This window comes from Prionailurus viverrinus, chromosome D3 (genome assembly GCF_022837055.1).
Source record: "Prionailurus viverrinus isolate Anna chromosome D3, UM_Priviv_1.0, whole genome shotgun sequence".
Taxonomy (NCBI): domain Eukaryota; kingdom Metazoa; phylum Chordata; class Mammalia; order Carnivora; family Felidae; genus Prionailurus; species Prionailurus viverrinus.
This window is the reverse complement of record NC_062572.1, coordinates 73,008,231-73,031,810: the sequence shown is the minus strand read 5'-3', so window position 1 is coordinate 73,031,810 and position 23,580 is coordinate 73,008,231. Positions and strand designations below refer to the sequence as shown.

The following is a 23,580-nucleotide window of genomic DNA, read 5'->3' as shown; positions in this document are numbered from 1 at the left end:
GTAACTAGTGCTGATGAAAAGCAAGGAGATGGAAGAGATGTGATTCAAATTGGGGTCTACTGAGAATTCTGCTCTTAGCAGGACCGGCAACAAGCCACATAAAAGCAAAATCTGCTGGTTCTTAGTCGACCTTGCTTTGTCACATCCTTCTCTCCTAAATCTAGCCATGTTTACTCCTTAATCCCCGAGTATGCCCCATCTAAACTGCACGCTGTCTCTTCTTCCCTGGGAGAACATCTGTGTCCCAATTTCTTCTTTACACGTCCTCATCATTTATTCATTCATTTATTTACTAAACAACTATTTATTTAATCTGCAAGTATTTACTGAGAACTCTGTTCGATTCTGTGGATACAGAGATGACAAAAATTCTTTTCTGCTGAATGGTCCTGATCCTAGGTCAGGTCCCTGAGAGGTCTGCTATTTAATAGGATGAAGTAATCTGTGTTAAAATTTCAGGAGAGTTTATTATCTTAAAATCTCAAAAAAACCCAACCCAACCTAGACTCTAAGTGCACCTGTTTTAAAATATTTTTTTTAATGTTTATTTATTTTTGAGAGAGAGAGAGAGTGCGCGCGCATGAGCAGGAAATGGGGCAGAGAGAGACTGAGACATAGAATCCAAAGCAGGCTCCAGGCTCTGAGCTGTCAGCACAGCTCAAGCCCACAAGCTGTGAGATCCTGACCTGAGCTAAAGTCAGATGCTTAACTGACTGAGCCACCCAGCTGCCCCCTAAGTGTACCTTTTTAAAGGCACTCAGAGTCTTATCCCTGAAATTACTGATATGGGAATTCTGAACACAAAGGCAAGATTAGTACTGGCCCATGTGCCTTACCTAAAATAAGGCCATTTTTCATCTCTATATATATTTAAGCTACAGGCAAGAAAACACTGGAGATTAGGGTATCAGTTCCTTGCCCAAAACTAAACTACCACACATGTGTTCCTATATTCTGGATATGTTTCTTCACTTTGAACTGGAGTTTTCTTATTTGTTTTACTGTTTATTTACTTATTTGTTAGAGAGAAAGAGAGAGGGACAGAGACAGAGCAGGGAAGGGTCAGAGAGAGAAGGAGAGAGATAATCTCAAGCAGGCTCCACACCATCAGTGCAGAGCTCCAAGAGAGGCTCGAACTAATGAACCGTGAGATCATAACCTGAGCCGAAATCAAGAGTTGGATGCTTAACTGACTAAGCCACCCAGGTGCCCCTGAAGTTTTATTGATACATACTCTCCATCTATACTATTTAATCACTGTTATGAGACCGCTTCCTTTTTATCCTGTGATTACAAACATTATACATACAGCACAGCTCTTAGAAAATATTCAAAGAGTGGTATGTTTACTTGTGTTTTTCCCTGTTGCACTTCCCTAACCAAACCTGGAAGAAAATGTATATTAATTTTTGATCTAATTTGCCTCTCCCATCTGGCTCTCACACTTTGTAGAAGCAATAAGAGCTGAACAAATATGCAGAAAATTCATTATTCCTTTTACTGAAAAGGAGAGGAAAAGTGTTTAGCCACTGTTCACACCTCTTCAATTGATCTTTCCAAGTCTGCCTAGTGTCTTAAGGGTGGAAATTACAGGTCCCTTGGGTTCACTGCTGTTCAGTCAAGACCATAAGTAATTTACCTAAATGTACCCCCATAACCCATTTACTACATAATACATTTTATGGCATTTTAGTGGTAAACTATCTGCTAAGCTTAGAGGCAGCCAGTACCATATGATAATGAAATAGTGTTGCCACTTGGAAATCTGAAGTGCGAAGAAAATGCACAGCACCGCTTTATTATTGTAGCCTCATTGTATTTAGGTGTGAAGAATCTGCATTTTAATATATATCTCGATCTACATAGAACATTGGTTTTTAAAGAATTTCTTTGTTTATATCAGTGCCCAAACTTGTAAAAGGAACTTTACAAGGAACTTTTAAAAGGTTCCGTCATTTTCAGGCCACCTGGGTGGCTCAGTCGGTTAAGCGACCAACTTCTGCCCAGGTCATGATCTCAGGGTTTGTAAGTTCAAGCCCTGCATGGGGCTCCGTGTTGATGGCTCGGAGCCTGGAGCCTGCTTCGGATTCTGTGTCTCCCCTCCTCTCTCCCCCCTTTTATTTATTTATAAATAAATAAAATAAAAGATTCCATTTTCATATAACTTTAAAACTTTTATACAGAGCAATTGGTGTATAGTGTTTTGAGCCATATGACTGAATCTTGCAGATTTTTCCAAAGGGAAGATAGTCTGTGAACTAAGTAGATTGTGTTAATGTGGAAAATTAATAAACTTCTACTTCATGGTTCCAGGTGGGCCATTAGAACTGAAACTATCTTTTTTACAACACTCTTAGTAGCCCAACATAACATCTGTTGTAATACCACACAGAGAAATAGTACTATAGGATTCTCTTGATTAAAGCTAAGAGACTAACCAGAGTGGCAGAAATCCACACAGCTCAATATCATTTTTGCATGTCACAAAGTTGCAACTACCCACCAACAACTCTGGGCATGTCAGAGTTGAGCCAGGGAAATTGTGTGTAGGGGGGCGTGGGAGTGGGGAAGCCAGCAGCAAAAGCTGGAGGAAACGGGAGCCCTGGGATCTGTTCTCTGAAATTAGAAATGGCTAATTTCTAATTAGCCACAGTGGTACTGTGGTACTACTACCACAGTGGTAACGACAGTGGCTCACTGATAGTCAGTGAGTCTGTCACTATAGCCTTCTCTATGTGTCACTATGTGTCACTATAGCCTTCACTTCTCTGTGTCACAGAGCCTTCATCTTTCCTCTGGCTCTTAATACTCGTGAAAAGCAGTGAGGGAGGGCCAGTCCAAGCTTAAAATATGACATCTAAATACTCATTTAAAGATGACCAGTGCACCCGGGTGGCTCAGTCGGTTGAATGTTCAACTTTTGCTCAGGTCATGATCTTGTGGTTCGTGGGTTTGAGCACTGCATTGGGCTCTGTCCTGACAGCTTAGAGCCTGGACCCTGCTTCGGATTCTGTCTCTTTCTCTCTCTCTCTCTCTCTGCCCCCACCACCAATAAACATTAAAAAAAAAAAAAAGATGACCAGATGAAAATTCAAATACACGACCTCCTCAACTGAGTGAATTCTAGAGGAACTGTACTGTCTGCTAGCATGGAAGAGGGAAGGAAAAGAAGAGGTTCTGAATTTAAGCACTCCTCTTGAATACAGGTGGGCAGGCATTGCCCTTTGAGATGGTCTGGACCCAAGGGTGAAAATTTACCCAAGAAGAGATAATTAAGGATAAACATAAAGTAAAACATGTAAACCATTCTCCTGAGATAGGTCAACAAAAATACAATTTGAAAATAAATAACACTAATTCATTCTCTTCTTTCTTCTTGTAATAATAAAGTAACTCTACTTAGAGCAAGGGTTAGAAGCTCTGTGAAATCATACGTCAGAACGTGTGTCTGCCCCTTTAACTATCCAGGGGCTCATATTTAAACTGTTGCTCTGGGGAGGATGGTCTCTCTTCTGAGGCTGCCTCACAACCTTCTATTTCTTGCTCCATCTGTTCCAGCCTATTTCCAGCTGCTGTTAGAGGCAAGGCCATGGTAATTATCTCCTTAACACATAATTTATCTTGCTGTGACCATCTTTGGTCTGCCAGTGTGTTGAGAGCCCAGTGTGTTCTCTTTCCACCACGTGGCTAGGATCTGACCTGCGTTATCCAGCTCAGCCAGGGTCCACTATCTCTGCAGGCCTCTGCTCGGTCAAGTCTTGAAGGACCCTCTATCTCTCACTAAAATCCCTTCTCCCTTCAGCAATTTGACATCTCAAAGACACCAGAACATTCACCTCCCTAACACTTAAAACTGGGTCCCAAAGAAAAATCGGTGACACCGACTACATCAGGAATACCTACACAGTAGTGGTACGTGGTGAAAAGAATGTGAGTTTTCGTCTTTGTCAAGACAGGATTCCATTTCCAGTGATGAGAGGCCCCTCTCAGCACTCAGGACCATCAGTTTCCTCATAAAATAGGAAATGTAATAATTACCTCAGAAGATCATTCTGAGGACTAAATGCAGGACTTCTTACTATGATGCAGATTCTGACCTGGGAGGTCCTCAGACTTCATTTGCAACAAGCTCCCACATGAGGCCAGTGTTGAGAACCATGGGAGGTATACTGAGGAGCAAGAATGAAGAGCAGTGTGTAGAAGACCTGACACAGTGTGACCTTTGGTCCACTGGAGTCTAGGCGGATCCCTCGACTACCATGTTCACTGCTAATGCCTACCTCTGAAAGCACATTACCAGAACTATTGCTTTAAGTAATAAATGTGGGAACAGGTTTTACAGAAGACACTATAAAAGATACCCGCACACTTTACTTGGAGATCTCCACTTGCCCTTTCCTTCTCCCTCCAGTACAGAAGAGCTACACAACATTCATGTTCAGGTATCGGGAAGACAGTCATTGTATTTTCTCTCCTTGGTGCTAGCCTCTCAGACTACATCCTAGTGAATCAGCGGTTGCATTAAAAACAAGATCTGAGGGGCGCCTGGGTGGCGCAGTCGGTTAAGCGTCCGACTTCAGCCAGGTCACGATCTCGTGGTCTGCGAGTTCGAGCCCCGCGTCAGGCTCTGGGCTGATGGCTCAGAGCCTGGAGCCTGTTTCCGATTCTGTGTCTCCCTCTCTCTCTGCCCCTCCCCCATTCATGCTCAGTCTCTCTCTGTCCCAGAAAATAAATAAACGTTGAAAAAAAAAACACAAGATCTGAGTGGGGGCGCCTGGGTGGCTCAGTCAGTTAAGCAACCTGATCTTGCATTTCAGGAGTCCGAGCCCTGCGTCAGGCTCTGTGCTGACAGCTTAGAGCCTGGAGCCTGCTTCGGATTCTGTCTCTCTCTCTCTCTCTCTCTCTCTCTCTCTCTCTTTCTCTGCCCCTCCCTTGCTCAGGCTCTCTCTCTCTCAAAAAATAAACATTAAAAAATTTTTTAAAAATAAAAAAGATTCTCTCTCTCTCTCTCTCCTCTCTCCCTCTCTCCACTGCTTATGTGTACTCTCTCTCTCTCTCTAAAGAAAAAAACATTTTTTTAAGATAAAAAAAATAAGATCTGAGTTGATGGTATGATCTGTGTGGGCAAGACATCCCAGAGTTTCCAGAGAGCACACTCTGGGCTGAATAGGAAGAGGAAGCAAAGAAATAAAATACTCTCGGAGAAGATAAGATGGTTGTCATGGGTTACCTTAGCTTTGCTAAGGCCTGCCTGGCCCTGCTGGCAGAAATGAGAGCATTTTATTGGAGGTAGGACCTTCGTGAGAACTTCCCCAGGCAGCTTCTCTCTCCCACACAGATAGAGGATGTCACAGGGTGTAGGGAGAAGAATAATTACCCACGAGTCTACAGTGCAGCCTCCTGTCCCACCATGGGCAGCAAGAGTGATGCTCCTTTTAGCGAACATGCCCACAGAGGCCAGAACAAACCCAGCTGTGGAAATGGCAAGTATCAATCTCAAAGGCTGGCAGCAGTGCAGGTGGCCTGGGAGGGAAGGCCAGGAAGGTGGATTGCTCTCGCCATTGTGATGAATGGGAAAGGCAGCTCAACTCTACACGAGTATGTTGAGAAACCGGTCAGAGCTGAGTAGGCATCTGAGCCGTTCTGAACAGGGATGGAGCCGCAGAGATTAAACAGCGTGAAGCGCGTGTGGTCCCATCCTCCTGGGGCCGGACAAGGAGGAAACACTTGCAGCCAGGCAAAGCCAGACCCTGTGGCTCTGACTGCTCACACAGCCCAGGAGCAAGAAGGGTCAGAAACAGATAGAAAAATGCCATGTGGGGGGTGCACAGGAAGCTGCTGAAGGAAGACAGAGCTACTTAACACATTCTCTCTCTCTCTCTCTCTCATGCACACATGCACACACACACACACACACACACACACACACACACTCAGTCACTCACTCACACACACTCGCAAAGGTAAATTGGGCTGAGAGTTTCTTGGTGCAGAAAAGCAATCAGCATGGTATCAGGGAAAACTACTGAAGGAGAAATATTATAAATGGCAAAGGCCTGACAGGTTAGCCAGGCAAGAAGGTGAGCAGATTAGAGAGAGGAATGAAAAGGCACTGTACTAATACTTCCCTCGTGAGACCAGAATATGAGTACACACATAGTGAGAAAAGCTAACAACACCAAGCAGACAAACTCAAGTTTGGAAATAGTCTGAGATTATCACATCAGCTAGTCTTCACAAAGCACCACAATTCTCCAGGAAAAAGACCAAAAATACAAAACCGACTGCAACCTAGGAGGACAAACGTGTACATGCATAGATTTACTGGTATAAAGAACATGTGCTAAGGTTTGGGGGTAGGCAATGCTATCAAAGTCAGGGGAAGGAGACATTGCTGTAGAATCAAGGAGGCTCCCAGAGAGAAGAAAGCTCAGGGGGAGGTGTAGTGACTAGGTGTCCGATGCTTCAGGATTAAGAAAATAAGTGCATATCACTTAACATTTATACAGACTATTAGTGTTGAAAGTGACATACAGTAACCAAAAGTTTACAAGCCTCCCAAGATTCTTTTGCCTCTTTAAAGGGTTTCTGGGCAGAAAAAATTTCGAAATCTGCTGGGTTATGAACACTGTCACGTATACATACAAGTGCAAAGTGAAATGGAAAACCAATTTAATTATCCAAAATAGTTCATGGAGCATATCATCACTGTTTTATTGGTACATTTCCTCAAAAAGGGTTTTGTAGGGAGTTGAATTTTACAAGTAATTGTAGCAACCCAACATTTTATCTAAATCAGGGTAGCTCAAGGTGGCATTTTGGACTGGATAATTCTTAGTTGTAGGCAGCTCACTGCACACTACAGGATATTTGGTGGCATCTCTGACCACTACTCACCAACTCCCAGAAGCATCCCTCAGTTGTGACACAAACTATCTCTAGACATTGCCTAAAGTATCCAGGGAGAGCAAAATTACTCCCATTTGAGAACCAGTACTCTAAAGTCTATGTGCTACACAGATAAATCCAATGGTCATAGTTGTGGAGAAATAAAGGATTTTATGCACTGATCAGAAGAAGATGGACTATATAACTACTTAATACCTTCTAAGGATTTTCTGAGATTATCAGAGCCTAGAAGAAACTCTACTAGCGAATCATCAGGATGACTTTATAACACACATCTGATTAGTAGCCCTTGCCTGCTTTCAATTCACTTGTTTCCCTGGACCTACATGTGTGACTTTATTTTTTATTATTTTTATTTTTTTTACCACCTTGGTCTTGTGTGATTGCCACACTCAGGCTCAGCTGTCATGGCCCATATCACAGGGAACAGGTGACAATACTTGAGTCTTAGCATATAGCCATTATCAAAGGCTATCTCCTAAACTATGAAAGGATTCCATTTTATTTGTTGTCGTGAAATGAACAAAAGCAGGACTGATCAAGTATAAGAGTATTAATTATTGTTGATGACAAAATTGAAACAATCTCATTTAGAAAAAAGTTCAGAGTTAGAGGACAGATTAAATCAATCTCTTGATTCTTTAAAAGTATTCTACAATTTTTATAGCTTTGCTCTTTTATCAGCTACCAAAAAATACATTCTTAATGTATTATAATTCATGCAGGATTCTCTGCATTTTTTTGTTGTGGTGGATAAGCAATTTTTTAAATGAAATTTGTTGTCAAATTGGTTTCCATACAACATCCAGTGTTCATCCCAACAGGTGCCCTCCTCAATGCCCATCACCCACTTTCCCCTCCCCCCTACCCCCCATTAACCCTCAGTTTATTCTCAGTATTTAAGAGTCTCCCATGGTTTGCCTCCTTCCCTCTCTGTAACTTTTTTTTTCCCCTTCTCCTCCCCCCAGTCTTCTGTTGAGTTTCTCAGGGCCCACATATGAGTGAAAACATATGGTATCTGTCTTTCTCTGCCTGACTTATTTCACTTAGCATAACACTCTCCAGTTCCATCCACGTTGCTGCAAATGGCCAGATTTCATTCTTTCTCATTGCCAAATAGTATTCCATTGTATATATAAACCACATCTTCTTTATCCATTTGTCAGTTGATGGACCTTTAGGTGCATAAGCAATTTTTAGGGCATCTAAGAAACTATTTATTTATACCCAACTGTTGTGCCCTGCAAGAGATGAAAAATTGGACTTGATATGCCACAAAGAGCAATGAATCAGGTCAAACTCAGTCACAGTTTCAACTGATCTCTGAGCTTCCATTACTTCATCTGTAAAATGGGGCTAATAATAGTTAAAATGTCCTTCTTACCCAAATGAGCTTCAAATGCATGGATGCACAGGAAATCAACACGAGTAGTGTATACATATAAAAAATTGATTTTATAGTCAAACATTATTCTGCGATTAAAACTTCCTTCCACCTAAGGGTCTTAATGAAGGCAAAAGAGTCTCATTAAATGATATTACTGAGTGCAACATAATTCTAACTAATAGATTTTGTATAAAACTTTCTAGATCTATATCTCTCAAATATCTGGTTAAATACATTTGGGGATATTAAAAATGAATAAAATCCTCATATCACCCATAAGCTGCATTAACAATAATAGGCTCAATTGATTTTCTCAGCAGTAAAAGTTGAATTATAAATAAATAAACGAATAAATCCATGATTCACTTCAGATCCTTTTGTGTTTTTATTTATTTGCCTATGTTTCAGAAGAAACGCCTAAACTGCTGTTAGTGGCCAGATGTTAAGCAGCAGAGGGAAGCTGAAAGATGGACAGTCAGAGCAGGATTACACTCTGTCAATTCTCCACTCTCAAGTCTCCAGGGCGGGCAACATCTGGACCAGAGGAACCCACAGGTGCGCTCCGACCGCATTCCCGCACATTGCAGACTTTGAAACAAATCCACTCAGGGTACTTGATTTTGACTATGTAGCTTAAAAAAAATAGATTAATAGTATATTTAATCATAATGTAAATAAGTGATTATCAAGCATTAAACCTCTTTCAGAATTTGACTTGTTTTTATCCTCAGCCAATTCTCCTTGCAATAAAAAACCATTTATGCAAATGCAACATGAGGCAAAGGGGAGAGATAAAAAGCCGCCTAAGACCTTATGAATGACTGCATTCAGCCTGTCTGATATTATTTTTCTTTAGTGAAATTACATTTCATATTGTCGAAAGAACCGCTCCCTTCCACTAATAGCATCAGAGAGGGCGTTTAGGCAAAAATTAGATGTGAGAAGCAGGAGGGACATTTCTTTATTTGGTTCCTCTTGACTATAAAAGGGACACAGTGTACATGGAATCGGAATGAGAGCGTACATCAAAGAAGCTAAAAATCTGCCACTGAGACACAAATGTCCTCATACATCAAAAGAGACCCAAGTCAGCAGGATAAACCTCCAGCTTAGGTGGCCAGACCTGGGCCTGTCTGCTCCTGATCATGGGAGTGATGCATTATTAAAGAAACAACAAGACACATGCAGTACACTGGAGATAAGCAGTGGTCAATGCAACCCAGGGATCTAACGACAGGGGCAACAAAAAGGAACAGTGATGTTTTCAAAGCTTGGACAACCAAAAAAAAAAAAAATGCTGTCAGGGAGAGAAGATAAAAGTGGTAAACCGTACAATGAGGGGTGTGCTAGAGATAAAATAGGAGAAAGAGGAATCAGCAGAGGCAGTTCTGACATTTCCGGCACTTTTCTGAAATGCACTTGGGTTTCAAAGATGTCAGAGTCTGAGGGATGATTTCTCTAGCGGAGCTCCAAGGGATCATGAAGCGAGACAGATGGAGGGACTGAAAGCCGTCTCCCCTTCAGCGAGAATGGGCAGCACAAGATGAATCAAATGGGGCTTGATATTTCTGTTACACGGAGCACACTGGTGAGCTATCTCGTGGGTGGTGATTGTGAAGAAAAGCTAGTATCAGGGGAGGACCTTCTGGGCCCAAGAATTTAGGATGTGTGGTCAGGCTGAGCAGAGCCACGCCCTCTCACCAGGCTCTCTGTGAGAGTGCTCAGCGACCATCTCAAATGGCCTTTGAACCAGGAACAGTCAAGCTTCGCCAAGTCTCTGAAACCACAACATGGTATTTAGCTTCAAGATGATTTTTTTTTTCCTTTAAGAACACAAAATAAAACACAGTGTTTTTTTGTGTGACTTTCTTTTCTTTTCTTTCTTTCTTTCTTTCTTTCTTTCTTTCTTTCTTTCTTTCTTTCTCTTTCTTTCTTCTTTCTTTTTTCTATAACACACCTAGCTCAGTCCCTGGCATTCTCAAGAAACATTAAAAACAAAACAAAACAAACATGTCAATATTGAACGGATATTGAAAAAGATAGGAACATGGGGCGCCTGGGTGGCGCAGTCGGTTAAGCGTCCGACTTCAGCCAGGTCACGATCTCACTGTGCGTGAGTTCGAGCCCAGCGTCGGGCTCTGGGCTGATGGCTCAGAGCCTGGAGCCTGTTTCCGATTCTGTGTCTCCCTCTCTCTCTGCCCCTCCCCCGTTCATGCTCTGTCTCTCTCTGTCCCAAAAATAAATAAAAAAACGTTGAAAAAAAAAATTAAAAAAAAAAAAAAGAAAAAGATAGGAACATAACTGCATGGCCCCAAAGAATGTTCATTCATTGTTCCAAGAAAAAGTGAATGCCGACTTTCTTTTAAGTTCTCTTCTTTCTTTCTTTTTGGTTTCCTCTCCTATGTATTTTTTCTACCAATTTTTACCTTTAGGTATAGAACAGCAGTTTACAAACTTTAGCAGGCATTAAAATCTTCTGGAGAACTTCTAAAAATGAAGCTTGTTGGGTCCTATGCCCAGCATGTCTGGTTTCAGATTTCCCAAGCATAACTTAATTAGATTTCTGATTCAGCAGGTTTGGCTTGGGGTCCGGGATTCAGCTTTTCTGACAAGTTTTCTGGTGCTGCAGGTCCCCACACCACCCTGAAAACCGCTAGCCTAGGGTATTAATGGCAAGTCAACATATCTTTCTAAAATGGACTTCAATATGTGGGCTGATTCCCCTCGTTTTAGGGGATGAATGTAACTCACTTATTCTGATCAAAGCACATGAATAAGGAATTTGCAAATTCTAAAAGGAGGTGGGCATTAAAAGCTGTCCAAGAAGCTTTATAGAAAGTGCTCTGAAGTGTCCAATTGAACCAGTGAAGCTCTCACCTACAGGCTGGCATGTTCTAAGTGCAAAGATTAATTATGAGACAGTATTTTCTCTGTCACCAAATTCACTGTGTAACTTCTTTCAGCATTATTTTATTTCTTCCTGAACAACGGTGCTTATTTCTAACTGAAGATGCCCTATTGGAAATTGTGCAACTGGGAAGGTACACACATAGACTGGTTTATTCCAACAGGCTTTGTACATCCTCTTCGTCAGCTGCTTTATGCATGTTAGAGATGAGAATTAATGAAGAGTCTCACTATCATCCTCCACAGACTCCCACCTCAAACCCAATGCATCCAACCACAGCCATCACCTACCAGGCTCACTCAGGGTCCCCAGCTATCTCTTCCCACAATCATCGGGCAAGAACCTAAGAGTCACATTTGACTCCTTTTCCCTTCCACAACTTGAAATCACACGTCCAACTGGTCAAAGTATTTTTATTTTATTTTTAAAGAATGCTACGGGCACACTTTTTTCCCCTCACCACTATTGCTTTAGTCCAAAAATATATCCCTATTCACAGGGACTATTTAGCTACCCCCTGATTAATTTCCCACCTTCAGTTTCTCTTTCTTCCATCCCCATTCACTCTGCTGCCAGCATTATGTTTCTAAGAGATGTATTCCTATTACTCTCATTCTTCAAAACCTCCCTAGGAATGTTGTTACCTAGGGAATGAAGTCAGGGCTTCTCCTGGGAGCTCAGGAAGCCCTTCACACTCAGCCTGGACCCAGCTCATCTCTTCAAGTACAACTTCTGTCCCATGTATACAATTGACCTTTGAACAAGGTGGAAGTTAGGGGCACTGATCTCCCTCACAGTCAAAACCCCATGTATAACTTTTCACTCCCCTGAAACTTAACTACTAACAATTTACTGCTGACCAGAAGCCTTACCAATAATAGAAATGGTTGACTAGCACATAATTTGTATGTTAGATGTATTATATACCATATTCTTACAACAAAGTAAGCTAGAGAGAAGGAAATACTAAGAAAATCAGAGGAAGTGAAAATACATTTATAGTACCACACTGTATATATTTATTTTTAAAACTTCACATAAAAGTGGATGTCTGCTGCTCAAACCCATGTTTTTCAAGGGTCAACTATATTCTACATACATTTTATGCTCTGCACAGTTTGCACCCTTTCCTCTACTCTAAACGTTCTTGCACACCTTGAGCACCTCTCAAATCCTATAAATCCTCCCATGCCCAGTTCAGAAGTCATTATTCCTTCATAGTCCCAATACCCTATTCACTTCTTGACTGGCTGAGCAAAATCTGCTTTTCTTTCTACTCCATAAGCTTCTTAAGAGCAGGAACCAAGTTTTAATTACTTTTGTATTCCCCAAAGTAATACATGTTGTAGCATATCTACGACAGTTACTGGTAATAAACCAATGCTGCACTGAATTGGATAGAATGAAATCAACATTTGTTATAATGGCGCTCTGTCTGGATGAATGTTATTCTGATGGAATGACCGTATTCTCAAATTAGAGATTTAAAACCATAGCTACCTTGTGTTTTAGATTAGGCTTAGGTGATCAAAACAGATCAGAGAGGCCTTGTGTTTTTTCAGGCACACAAACAATAAATTCAAAGAGACCCATGGTAAAGTCATTTGATTATGTTCACACCGCCCAATAAAGGAAGTTAAAAAATAAAAAAGACTTTGGCAGTGAAATCTCATTACTATGCTCTTATCACTCTAATACCAAATTTTAAGAATGCTAAATTAGCATCCCAAAAAGCAGCAGCTACTTCTTAGAAAAATAAAAGGTTGATATTTAAATGGAACCAGCTTCTGGTTTACACATACCTCAGTGTGAATCCCAGTTTCGTTACTTAACAGTTGTGTGTTTTGAGCAATTTATTCAACCTGCCTCAGTTTAGTCGTGGCAAAATAGAGATAGTGATACCTACTACATAGGTTAATGACTGGGGTAAATGGGATAACGTAAGGGCTTAGTGCTATGCCTAGTACTTAACAGGAACTCAACTGATGAGCCTCAAATACAGTTATGAGGACACAGGTGAAAATTAGTCACTCTTCGTGTTATATAAATATGCCTACATTTTGGAAAGGCATGGGGACATTCAGAGAAGACTAGGAGTTGGTGATGATGTCAGGAAGAAACTAAAAAGTATTCACCTATCTACATAATTTTCTCTTCTAAAACACGAAAGTTCAGCGGCAGCATTTCAAAGGCGGTCTACCACCTACACTACATTCATAGTATCTTTACAGCCACGGTGTTAACTCCCATTGTTCAATGTTATACTCTGCATCCCATAAATGTTTCCAGGAGTTAAAAAAACATAGTTGGACTGATAACATACCTGACAATTGGAGAGCCAGAGCTTTTGTTAGTTTGTTTGGTGCTTTATTTCAGCAAAATAAAGATTTTTTTAAATTATAATTAATTATCATGGTTTCCTCTGTCTCCCACAGGTTTTTACTCTGTAATAGTTTGGTAACAACTAGTACCAAGTTTATACTCTGCAATAGTTGGCTAACAATAAGGCTAATGATGACAATAATAATTTGCATCAGTAAATGGCTCAATTAAAAGCACATTTGATTAAATCCTCCATTACCCTCTAAAAACAGGTGTGCAATTTATTGTTGTTAGGCTTCAATCCTCTATATTAAAACATAAATTTTCTCTGAGTTAAGTGCATGGGGCTTCAGCTCTGCCTCAGACCATTCTTTCCAAGTATGAAATAAACTTTGAATCTCCCTCCTAGTTACAATAAACACTTTTTTTTTCCTGCTTAACATACTATTTCACAAAAACAGAAGCTTATTTTTCTACTTTTCTTGCATTAACATTGCTAACACATTCTCTGAAATCTTCAAATAAAAGAATCAAAGAATAGGGTTGTGGAAATGATTTGGATTAAACATAGTTTTGCTCACCAAACTGCTATTAAGCAGGTCAGTGATGGATACGCCCAGAGAAATAAATTAGAGAGCTGATAAATATGTGGGGAAGCGATGCTGTGGAAGCAGAACTAAGGGAAGAGGAAGGGGATGTGGAGAGAAAAGACAACATAGAAATTCAAGTAGATTGTAAAGAGTGAGTGATAAGGGCAATAGTTTTCAAAAGCCAGGTCAAGAGGCATTAAGACAGAAGCAAAGAAGCCAAGACATTTGGGTCCTAGACCCAATGGATGAACTTGGGTGAACAAGAGCTGGTCTGGTGGAGTGTTTGCTTTTTGGTTCTAATATCAGCTGTGTGAGATAATATTTTCAGTGCTTTATAAGATGTAAGAGAGATAGCTTACATGTTCTCTGATTTCCAGGAGGAAGAAAGGACACTAAAGGATGAGAAGACAGAGAAAAACAGAGAAAAGGTAGTGTGACGGAAGCAGGTGACCTATGGGAACTAATTGATAAGCACAAATATCGTTCCTTATAAGAAGAATCATGCCTAACAGTAGATGATAACTTAGAACAAGAGAGTATTTCTTTTCAATATCCTCTGGCTCAGCACAAAGCTGTGTCGAAGGGCTCAGACTCAGGTCCTCTACCAGGTAAACCCAACATTTTGTTTGATACAACTGACTTGAATCTGAATCGTGCCTTTCTTCTTTTCTTTCTTCCTGCTCCTTCTTCCATCACTTTCTCCCTCCCTTTTCTGTTTCCTTCCCCCACCCCTCCCTCCATGGCTCTTTCCCTTTCTCTTTCCTTCTTTTCTTTAAAAAAAATCATTTAAAAAGTTCTCCAAAAATGAACAAAAAAAATGACCAGAGAGAAATTACCGTGGATAGAATATAAGGAAAGGATATATTGACCTTAAGGGGCATCAGTGGATCTGAGTTCTCATCATCAATCTGTCACAAGGCTGTATGACCTTAGACAAATCACTTCACCTCTCTAGGCTTTAGTTTCCTCCTCATTACAATGAGTGGGTGATATGAGATCATCTTTAATTTCTCTATAAATACACAGTGAAAGGGTTAAAAACTCAGATTCAGGAACTAGATTATGGTGCCAAATTCACTACTAATTTGTTTTATATGATCTTGAATACACTACAAAATTTTGGAACTTCAGTCTATCTAAAAATGTAAATAAAACCAACATCTACATCATAGGATTATTGTCAGGATTAAGTAAAAAAAATCATGTCAAGAATTTAGAATGTTGCCTGACACATAGTCAGTGCTCAATAAACCTTAATTATTACTTTTAACCATAATGGTATTTTTATGTGCGTTATGGTTGGGAGATATTTCCTCATTTACAAATTTCTTTGAAAACAGGTAAATAATGTTAGATTCCAAAAGCCATTTGAAAATATAACATAGCACAAGAACCAAGTTATTTGCAGATCTCTCACTATTCACGTGTTGGTAACTTAGATCTCTTAAAAAGCTAAATAAAACAGATCAACAAGAATTCTCTACTCAAAACTATTACTGGATGTTAGATGTTATCAGGTCTATTAAACACATATTTGCCTCGTGGATTTTTTGTTGATGGTTGCAGGGGTGGTTATTGATTTGTTTGGAAAGCTGTTGACTTTCCTCTTGGGATTTATTTCTTGGAAAACACAGACTCTTTCTTGGTATAAATAAAATTGACCATGTTTTCTGTTCATCACTTCAGTCTAAATATGTTCTTTGTCCCCACTGGGCCTCTCTACCTTCATGTTCAAGTTTACAAAAGGGAAAGGAAGAGATTCTCAAAGATGTCAGCCGGGGCACAGCTTTAGCTCAAGCTGTCAAGTTGGAGTAAATAATACAGATAAAAAAGAAATCTTGGCAATAGGGCAAGCTTTAGTAAGGAGCTTGGCTACTACTTTCTTCTCTGTTCTTGCAGGAGAAATGAATGTGGTTTACATCATGGGCTGGAGAACAGAGCTTTTTACCAACACCATAGGGCATAAGTGGGGTAGTTGGTCTGGCACACTGCTCACAAGAAGCTGTTTCAAAGTACATTTTAAACACAACTCTAATCCTAGATGATCTGTAAGATGAATCTGAGAAATAAGAATTGTTGAGTGCTTCTGTGTGAGTATGAAACAGAGTAACTCCACTGAGATAATAAGTGGCACCTCTTTAGTCCAATGGTTAGGGTAACATTTGATATCAGGAAGCAGGAAGGAACATGACGATGGAGAACACTAACCTTCACTGACTAAACTGTATGTTCATAGGCGATAAACATTTATTAAATCCTTCCAACAACCATGGTAGATAAGCATTATCCCTCTCACCCCCCGCTTTATATATGAGGACTTTAGGAACCATAAGCCCCAAATCACACAATTGCTGTCCTGTGGAGCTGCAAATCAAACTCAGTGTACCCACCTCCAAAGACTCCTCTCCTTTTTCTGGGATAACATTCTCAATGCATAAATGTATGTGCAATGGAAAATAGAACCCGCTAATGATTCATGATGTATTTGAGGCCAAAAGTTTTTGCATTATAGCACTAAACTTAAAATCACTGCGGGCACCAACTGGAACTCTCTGCAATTCAAGCATTAGCTCTGACTTAGGAAAGGGGCCAGTAAAATGCAGGGAGGCATGATCATCACAGTATTTAGAGCCCTGTAGCATTCAGAAACCCATCTGAAGATGATGGCAGAAGAAGCAGAAAAGAGGACCCCAGTTTAGCCATACCTGGCTGCCTATATCATCAATACCTCATTGTGAGGGAACTGACAGGTAATATCAGAGCTACACATATTTTGCTAGTATATTATTTTGTAACCTAGCTTAAGCTAGTGGACTTTCTGATACAGGAAAAATCTAGACTTACTAGCACTATCTAAGTGGTGGGAGGAAAAAGGGAGGAAAAAAAAGGAAAATAGGAAATAAGAGAAAATGGGAGATACGGGAGAAAAAAAATAGAAATAAAAAACATGATATAATGGCGATGATCTTAGGTTTGATGTAAAGAAGGAAATCTTTCCACCTAGTGGTCTAGACTGAATCACATTTAGGTAATCCATGCTAGGGTTCCAATTTCCTAACCCATCTATTTTCCCATTATGAATTGAAACAAGTAACTTGGTAAGGGTTTTGAGCAACTTAAAAGTGAGACAGAGAAACTGAAGGGATCATGAAAAAAAAAAAGTCATATGCTGGTTTTCCAGCTTTTATTCTGGCTAGGACCTGCACCTCTGCCCCAGTCTATGCATGCCTTGTATATATGCCTTGTATATATGTATGGCATATATAATGCAAACAGCAGATGTCCTTCTTATAAAGTCATAGACACAATGTTATCTTTGGAGTCTTAGAGCACAACTGACATCTAAGGAGTGACTAGACCGGGTCATCATAAACCTTCTGCAAGACCACTGACTCCAAACACCTTCAGGCCAAGACCCCTGGCTTCAGGGATTGACTGACCTACACATGTATCTTCAATAAACTCAGCTTTCGCTTTCTGCTCCTGCACAGTTGATTTCCATCCTGTGTGAAGCCTAGCACCCTCTTGGCTGCTGCTGTGGGACTCCCTCTCTGGGTCCTTGGACCAGTCTGCCTGCATCACAAAGTACTGTGGCCATTTCTTGAATAGGATCTAGGCAGACCCTACAGCCTGCCTACAGTTGACATGATAGATTCGAAGCCGCCAGGCTCTGATTTGCCTCTACCACCAACATCAATCCATGTGGCTCAAAGCAGGTTAACCGTATCTTAATTCAGCAAACAGTGAGAGAAAAATCATGCCCAACTTCACTGTAAAGGTATTCTTTAAAATATACATTAAACATGGGGCTCCTGGGTGGCTCAGTCTGTTAAGTGTCCGACTTCGGCTCAGGTCATGATCATCAGTCAGTGAGTTCGGGTCCCGCATCGGGTTCTGTGCTGACAGCTAGGAGCCTAGAGCCTGCTTCAGATTCTGTGTCTCCCTCTCTCTCTGCTTCTCCCCCACTCACGCTCTGTCTCTCTCTGTCTCCAAAGATGAATAAATGTTAAAAAAAATTTTTAAATACACATTAAATATACCTAAAACAATTTGTGGCTTTTCCTGTTTGATATTTGCTCTTCCTATCAACTTCCTAGAAACTTGTCCCTTCGCCTACAAACTTGATCCCTTAGGGGAAAAGGGATGAGGATTAGGAGTAATGTGAGATAGTATGGTTTAGTCAGGGTGGGGGGGGGGGGCAGGGAGCAATAACATTAAAGTTAGAAAGATGTGGGTTCTGTCACTGCTGTGTTATAGCTCTGAGGTACAGGCAAATGCCCCAGCTCTAACCAACCCCCCCCACCTGACTCCCCACCAGCTCTGATTTTTCTGCCTTATTTGTAAACTAGCACTAAATAGTACCTAACCCAAAGGGTTAAGCAATATCATATACAGCACACTATCTGAAACACAGCGAGTGCTTAATAAATGGTAGCCTTTTATATAATACTTAGTAGTGAAGCCAATTTGTCTAGAATGGGCTCCAAGGAAACTCAAATCCAATTAGAAAGTTAATAAAATTAGCAAACAAATTTACATACACATAAAAGTTCACCAACATATTTAAAAGAGCCCAGAATAAGAATCTACTGAACTCTCACCACCCACTGAGCCACATCTGGACCTTACAAGGGTGAATAAGAAACAAGTCCTGGAAGGTAAAGGGTCTCAGAGGGGGAAAAAAAAACCTCTTGCCATTCACAGCATTACCAGAGGGTTATTTTTAACCGGCAGCATATTACTCTCTTCAAAAAGTTATATCATTTTTAAAGATTAAAAAAGAAGGTCTCAATTTAAACATGTTCAAGGAATGTGTTTCAGTCCCAAAATACATTTGCTTTAACTTTCCTGCTGTGCATTATTTTTTTTCCTTTCAAAAGCAGCTCTTACTCATCAATGCTATATACCATAACAGCTGAAAACAGATTTCAGGAGTTTGATTTGAAAACCATCCATGGGACATATGGATGAGCAGAAAGTAATTGTCTTCGTTTTTTTTTTATTTGTTTTTATGTATTTTTTTAGCAGAATTTGTTCTCAGTCCCTCTGTCCATGACAGAATGATTTTTTTTTTTCTAATGGGAAATGAACATCATGAGGGAATGTGAAGCAGGAGGAGCCCTGCAGAATTGAACTCAGCCATTTCATCGTCTGCTGTCATATACTGGGGGGATTAAGGGTCTGTACACCACACGCACTTTTATACATATCTGTACCATTTACATATTTTCCAATAGGATAAATGAAGGGAGGGATCCATGCATCCTAAAAAAGTTATAGGACCAACATGAACTTTCACTTTTTCTGACTCGGCATGTTAAATAAATTAATGCCACTAAGAGACTCATTCTTTTGGCTCAACTCTGTATTATCTAACATACCTTTGAGGACTTTTAAGGTCCTGCTACCACCTGGGCAAGCCCTCGGAACAGTGGCTAAGAAGCACTAGAGAACACACTAGTCTGGAATTGGCTGTTGACGGACTTTTCTTATTCTTTTTATATCTATTCACTTCATGTATCCATCTCTACCTTCTTCATACATTCCACTTTACAGGATACCCACATCACTCTAGTTATTAACTAACCCCATGGCCTCTTCTTCTCTTCTACCTGGCCCCTAGCTGTTCTCCTCCAGCTTCATGTAGCACTTGCCTGGATTGTGAGTCTGATAAGAACTTCTTTGTTGTCATCCTGAAATGAATGTGAGCAATCTTCTTAGGAATGTTCATTTCCAGTTGTACATCCTTCCTTACTCTGGGACTATCTTCAGCCTTTCCATCTTGCAGATGAAGTGTGAAGAAAAGGCCAGAGGAGAAGTGGTACAGCCACCACTCTGGGTCATACTCTGGATATCCGAGCCAATAAAGAAGATGGGACAGTTCTCGTGTGATTTTCAGGGGACCCAGATCCAACAACATGCATATCATGTCCATATCTCTGTATATGATATTATCACAAAGCTCAGAATTATTTCTGCATCTTTTGGAGAAAATATATTAGGATATTGTTACCCATAATGATGTGAATTTTGTTCTCAGATTAGCCAATCAATCGCTTAGCAGGACTTTAAGAAGATGAAGTTAAATATTCATTTGTAATTGTGTCTGTGTATTCATTCATTCACTCTTATTTTTTATTATTTTTAAAAAATTTTTAACGTTTATTTTTGAGAGAGAGAGACAGAGTGTGAGTGGGGGAGGGGCAGAGAGGGAGAGAGAGAGACACAGAATCCGAAGCAGGCTCCAGGCTCTGAGCTGCCAGCACAGAGCCTGATGTGGGGCTCAAACTCACGAACCACAAGATCATGACCTGAGCTGAAGGCAGATGCTTAACTGACTAAGCCACCCAGGCACCCATTCATTCACTCTTATTTTTTATTCATTACTTCCTTTTAACCTTACAAACAAAAACTTACACTGAAATAAAAAATGTATCATATATATTGATAAAGATTTTCCCATTTTTCTGTTTTCCAATGTTTTCTGTAACTAAAAAAAATTGTGATCATACAAATTTGTCAAAAAGTTGATGTGGAGAAGATATTTCAGAAAGGTGTGAAACACTTGGCCCTATCATGGATGGCAGGGTCTCATGGTGGATACCACTGAGGCCTTGGGCACGCAGGGTTAGAGTAAGGGCATAACAAGGAGTATAGGGACCATCAGGCAAGTGAGAGCCGAAGAAAGAGGTCCCACAAGGTTGAATGAAAACTTTTACCACTCTTTGATCTCCTTCTCCTGTTCTGGCAAGCATATGAGACCATCAATCCGGAGGATTAATCAAGAATGCTTCTCATGCCAGAACCATTCCGAACAGAACATTCGGTAAAGCCCCAAGCACCAAGACCAGCTGATTCTCTTTCCTCTGTCAAGGTGGGCTCCAAGAAAATACAAAGGTATACTCTGTGGCAAAAGGACACCAAACCTCAAGAGTAAGGCCAGGGGTTGGGGCAGGGATTACAACAAAGGGATTTTTGGCACCTGGACTCTGGGAACCTCACATACCACGCTCACATTTTAGGGAAGAATCACCCCATACATGTAGCTATGCATAGCTGTTGTCATTAGGAATATAACTTGACCTACAGTCATCCATGCCTCATGGCAATAAGGGCAGCCACCCACCGTCAGTCACCACCCATGTCCTATTTTGACTCTGTCTGGGAACTTCATGCAATTGACTCCATGGTTCCTGAGAGGAATGTCTGCTTTCTCCCCTTCTCTCTCTCACAGGCTACCTGCTTCAGCATTTAAATTGAAAAGCTGTGGAAGCTCACAAGAACGTGAAATTTATGATACAGAAACAGCACAGTTTCGATAACTATTGCGTTTCTTCCCTCATTTCACATCATAGCACTAATATTAGAGGTATCCATTGTACTCTAGAGTCACTATTCAATAGGATGAAAGTGCAACTTAGAAAGTGTAGCGACACCAAGGCCCTCAATTCACAGACTTCCAGGCCTACAAATCTGGAACACTGAACAGAAACTGATCTGAATCACAGTCTTTAATTGCTGACTTCTTTTCAATACTTTCATCAAGTTTATCCTGCCCATACCAGATTCCAACCCTCTCTCCCTCCTAATCCCAATCCTCTTCAAATCTTATTTTTATCCACTTTGTCTTGCCACTCTGAGCCTAACCTTTAGGGAATCCTTGATTTGCAGGTATAACCAAACCAAGTTGAAATCTATATTCATGGAATATTAGTCCTGGGTTTGGGGAAATTGCAAATATGGAGTACTTACTAAGACCTAGATGGTTTTCATGTTACATTTAATCCTTACAATAATCTTAGAAAATAGCCCTTCTCAGTCCCACTTTCCAAATAAGGAAATGGAGATGCATAATGGTTAACTTGTCAAAGGTTATATAAATAGGAAATGGGTAGAGTATGATTCAAACTTCAAAGTTCATGGCCTTTTCCATTAAGTCACAGTGACTCCTCCTGAAGGGTAGTCACTTTAACCCTTCTTCCCTTCCAAAAATGCTCTCACTTCTTCACTGAATAAAATTCTTCACATCTTTCCAAATGTGCTCTGACCTCTTCAGCTCAAATTAGTCTTTATTTCTCCTGAATTCCTACTGAATTAATATCTGACCCAACCATTTCTCAGGTAGTATTGCTGGCTTTGTCTGGGTCATTGAATTTCATGTGTTCATTTCATCTGATGATGTGAACATGAGATTGGAACTTTAGTATCCTCAACATTCCTACTGTGAAGCTGTCTACAATCCCATCCCAAGGTACGCCAACCTGCGGCTGGGCATTTTTAACAAGCATCTTGGTATTCTGATGCAGGGGGACCAAGGACCATACCTCAAGAAATGTTCATCTAGACCCTAAGATTTTTAAGAATAAGGATAACGTGGCCTGCCTGGCAGTATATCCCTAAGAAGCCTGCACACCCTGTTAAGCACAGTCTGAGCACTCTGAACAGTGATATCGCAGAGCTCAGCTTATCTGGAGACTGGGTTTCCTCAGTTGTGTGCCAGTTCTGGGCTTTGACCTATACTCTGTTCCTCTTGACTTCCACCTCTAGACCACATTCCCTAATCTATGTGACCTCTTTACCTTGGTGCTTTGACTTAGCTTTCTGTCCTCATAACCCTGACCAAAACCTGGGCCTGCCTCCAGCTTCAGTACCTTTGCTCCATTTGGAAATGCCCTCCCAGATAGTGGACCATAAGGTTCCTCTTGTTCTACTCAGCCCAACAAACCTTCCGCTCCCATTTAGTCCCTGAGAGAGGTGCCACCCAGCTTGCTCCAGCCTCAGAGACATGACTTATACTAATATAATTATCTCCACTGTGCCTGCCTGTTGCCGATGATATGGTATTTACTGTTTCATTCATTTATTTCTGAGGTCCAATCACTTCCACTAGGTACAGATAGAGAGGAACTACATTCTCAGGAGACATTAGTGGTATTCTTGTATTTCTCAGGGAACTAATGGCAGATGCATTTAGGATTTTTCTCTTCTTCCTTAACTTTGCAGTACTACAACTGCCAACCTGTGGAATATTTAATAAATAAAAGAAAGGAAATAAACTTGGACAAGTGTGCTCAGCTTCTGACAATTTTTTTTTGTTTGTTTTTTCCGAACTTTTAGATCGTGGACTAAAAACAGCATCTGACCTTTTGGTTTTGTTCATATTTCCTTAATCAATTTTCTAAGAGTCCTGTAAAACCTAGAAGGGAAGAACTAACGATAGAAGATGCATGTATGGTTGCTTCTTCCCCAGATGGGCTTTACCTTGCAAAGAACTGTCCCCACACTACTAGTTGACTTCTACTTTCCAGTGTGGCAGGACCAGTCTCCCTAATCACCAGCCTCCTATCTCTCCCTTTGTGCTCCCTCGGGTATATGCACTTACCAGTCTGCCTTGCACAAAGCTATCATTTACAAGACCATCCCTCCACTCTAGATTACAAACTCCTTGAGGATCAAGTCCCTGC

The 23,580-nt window shown here is 40.6% G+C and overlaps 1 protein-coding gene and 1 pseudogene across 1 annotated transcript in view; one reads left to right on the top strand and one right to left on the bottom strand.

The window, feature by feature from the left end:
• LOC125149303 (uncharacterized) overlaps positions 1-5,629 on the top strand; it is a 97,951-nt pseudogene extending 92,322 nt beyond the window's left edge.
• Positions 1-23,580, bottom strand: part of DCC (DCC netrin 1 receptor) — a 1,137,854-nt gene that overhangs the window by 1,043,479 nt on the left and 70,795 nt on the right. The window lies entirely within an intron of this gene.